This window comes from Nicotiana attenuata, unplaced genomic scaffold (genome assembly GCF_001879085.1).
Source record: "Nicotiana attenuata strain UT unplaced genomic scaffold, NIATTr2, whole genome shotgun sequence".
NCBI classification, from domain to species: Eukaryota; Viridiplantae; Streptophyta; class Magnoliopsida; order Solanales; family Solanaceae; genus Nicotiana; species Nicotiana attenuata.
This window is the reverse complement of record NW_017672445.1, coordinates 16,933-20,762: the sequence shown is the minus strand read 5'-3', so window position 1 is coordinate 20,762 and position 3,830 is coordinate 16,933.

The window sequence follows — 3,830 nt, the reverse complement described above, 5'->3', positions numbered from 1 at the left end:
AAGTAAAATGGACAGAAAAAAGAAATAATAAGAGCGAGATTTATATAAGAAACTGAAATGCTTTGATAAAACGTCAAAATGTTTGAACATCGGAGCTCTTTTCAAAATTTAGAGATAATACTGAAAGGAAATCAACTAATGAAACAGTAAAAGACAATGCATAATGATTTGTTCAGCCTTGCTACCCCGAAGCCCTCCGAGCCTTAGTGATTCTGACGGACCAATTGTTGAGGCGCCCTCATCGGTTCACCGCCTGTATGGAAGGGCCTTCCTCCCCTTCCTCCTCGAGAATGACGTGAAAGTCCATATCGTCGTTTCATCTTCATTGCTGCCAATGTTTCATCTTCCTCTGACCCATACACGATGTCGGCTGGCTGGAAAGTTTGTTCCAGGCGGGGTATCGGGTGCTCCAGCGGATAGTAAGGGTCGCGCCATGGTGGCGACCAATCCTTGAATTCTTCCCAAGTATATCCATACCCTAACCCGAAAGTGGTGCCATGCTTCTTCAGTTTGATAGGCTTGGTGATTCCCTGGAGGTTCTTGCCTAGCCCTTTGCCAGGTTCATACCCGCTCCAGTTTAGTATACTCTCTATCTTGTTATCGCACCACTTATCTTTGTCCACGGCGTTGACTCGCTCGATCTGGTGGTAGGTTTCTCCTCCTAGTTTCCTTTTTCCTTCAATCGCTGTGATGGTTTGACGACTGTATATGGGGTTACTCCCATCGCCATGAATAATCACCTCTTGGTGATTCCATTCGAACTTCACTGCTTGGTGCAGGGTTGATGCTACGGCTCCAGCGGCGTGGATCCAAGGTCGTCCCAGTAGCAAGTTGTAGGATGCTGGGATGTCTATTACTTGAAAATCACATCGAACCAAGTTGGCCCCATTTGCAGACATAAACTAATCTCCCCAATAGTGGACCTTTGGGAGCCATCAAAAGCTTTGACGTTGATAGCCCCATCCTTGATTTCATGCAGACTTTTCCCCAATGTTCTGAGGGTCACCAATGGACAAATGTTGAGGCTGGACCCTCCGTCAATCAAAGTCCTGGTGATGAAATAGTCCTCACATTGCACGGTGATGTGCAACGCTTTGTTGTGGCCTAAACCTTCAGGGGGCAACTCATCCTCGTGGAAAGTGATTTTATGACTCTCCAATACCTGCCCGACCATGTTTGCCATTTCTCCTCCAGTTATGTTGCTGGGTACATACGCCTCGCTTAGTATCTTCATCAGAGCATTCTTGTATGTCTCGGAGCTCTGCAATAGAGCTAGGATGGAGATCTGCGCTGGTGTTTTGTTTAATTGGTCGTCAACTGAGTATTCTTTTGCCTGTATCTTCCGCCAGAGATCATCGGGCCCACTTTCAATAGGCCGTCCAGAGGCCTGCTTACTTGATTCAACCAAATGTTCCGGAGTATAAACCCTGCCGGTCCTGGTCATACCTTGTGCTGCAATTGCTTCTTCGGACCTAGTCTTTCCCTTCCCTCTTGCCTTGGCGGTGTAATCCCAAGGTATGGCCTGTGTATAGAACGGTGTTACGGCTGACATCTCTACAGGAATGGGCACTCTCGTTTTGGGTGGCAATACAGCAACTTCGAATGGTACTTTCGGAGACCCAAACTCCACCTCAATTGGCTGTGTGGTCCTTTTGGATGACGGTGTTTCAAGCTCGAGAGGCACGGACATGTTTATCTCAACATTCCCGGAGGGCTGGATCTGGACCACAGTTGGATTCAGTGTGACGGCTGGTTTTTTGGGCTCGTCACCTTCGGCAATTAATCCAATTGACCCCTTGGGGTCCCAATCATCTTCTACTTCGATCATATGCACACCACCACCCTTATGATCAGGCAAGGGATTGTTGCGAAAGTTAGGAGCAGGTTCCTTGGCCACGATGATTTTGTTGTCAATTAGAGCTTGGATTTTGTCTTTCAGAGATCGGCACTCATTAATGGTATGCCCTTTCATGCCGGAATGGTATGCACAGGTTTTATTTGGATTGACCCACTGGGAAGGATTATCTGGAGTTATGGCAGGGATTGGGGTGACGTAACCAGCAGCTTTGAGCCTTTCATATAGCTGGTCGATTGGCTCGGCGATGGCAGTGTATTGCCTGGGAGGTTTGAGGTCAAAGTTAGGGCGTGGCCTGGGGAAGTTTTGGCGGGCGGGAGGTGATTGGTAGTGGGCATTATAGGCTTGGTAGACGGGTGCAGGTTGGGAATATCTTGGTGAGGTGGGTTGATATGTGGGAGATGATTGGTAAGCGGGTGATGGAATTTGGTAAGAAGGCGGAGGTGCTTGGTAGTTGGGAATAGGCTGGTATGCGAGAGGGGGTACCGGGTAGGCTTGGTATTTTATTAGGGACTTGGTTCGCTGTGCAATCATCCCGGTACTCATGTCTTTTTTCTTGGACGCGCCACCAGATTGTAGGGCTTTGTTGGTAGCCTACAGTGCTTCAAAATTAGTGACCATTCCTCTCTTAATGCCCTCCTCAATCCTTTCTCCTAGCTTGATAATATCGGAGAATTTCTGTCCCTCTATCAACATTAACCTCTCATACTACTGCGGATCTTGAGCTCGGACGAAAAATCGGTTCATCTGTTTTTCCTCTAAGGCCGACCTGACCTTAGCAGCCTCGGATCTCCATCGAGTAGCATACTCGCGGAATGTCTCAGTGGGTTTCTTTTTCAGATTCTGGATGTAGAAAATATTTGGTGCATTTTCTGTATTGAACCTGAACCTGTCCATGAAATCGGACGCCATTCCAACCCAGCTCGTCCACTTCTTGGGATCTTGGCTAATGTACCAAGATAGCGTATCGCCTTTCAAACTTCTCATGAAGAGTTTCATGCAAATCTTCTCGTCTCTTCCTAAACCCACCAGTTTATCACAATATGTCCTCAGATGGACTCTAGGATCCCCCAAGCCGTCAAACATTTCGAACTTAGGAGGTTTGTACCCCTCGGGAAGTTCAACGTCCGGTTGGATGCAAAGATCCTCATAATTCAGCCCTTCAATGCCTTTGTTTCCTTCAACGCCATGTACTCGACTAGTCAATTTCTTGAGCTCGGCGGCCAGGTTCTTGATGAGAGAATCTTTGTCATCAGATTCTGGTGTGTTTGTATTGGGTTGAGTGTATTGTGGCATGGTTTCCACATATATGGGAGTGTGGCGGGGATGATCATTTGATGGTTCAGGGATGAGGGAGTGGAGTGTTGTTGAGATGTGTGTTGCAATGAGTAGCGCGTTGTTTCTGTGGCTTTGGGATGTTCTGTGGAGGTATGGGGTGTTGAGTATTGGGAAAGTTGATTTCTGGAGTAGTGAGGGAGAAGGACAGACTTGCCAAGTTCTGAACTTGGTCTAGTTCTTCTTGAAATTTCAGTAACTTTTGTTCGAGCCGCGCGGCACTTTCTTTAGATACCTGAACACCTTGAGGAACCTCTACCCTTTCAGCCGAGTCGTCCTTTCTGATGTTGTTCACGTTCTCCATCTTTGCTTTGTTCTTGCTTTTGATAGGACTTGGAGGAGGAGGAGGTGGAGGGCCCTTAGATCTTGTGGAGTAAGTTGACGATGCCAGAATGCACGAACTAACCTTTTAGGGAGGAGAATAAAAATAAAAGTAAAAACAAAAAGGGTAGCAAGTCAGTACGGATTCTGAGAAAAAATATTGCGGTATTTAAACACATAGTATAAAAATATAAATCGTGTCCTAAATTGGGTGCCTCGTTGTGCCCGAGGTAGGCCTAGCGACATGTTGATTTGGAGAACTTATAATGCTAAATGCCTCATTTTTATTGATAAAAACAAGACGAATCCCAAAACAACA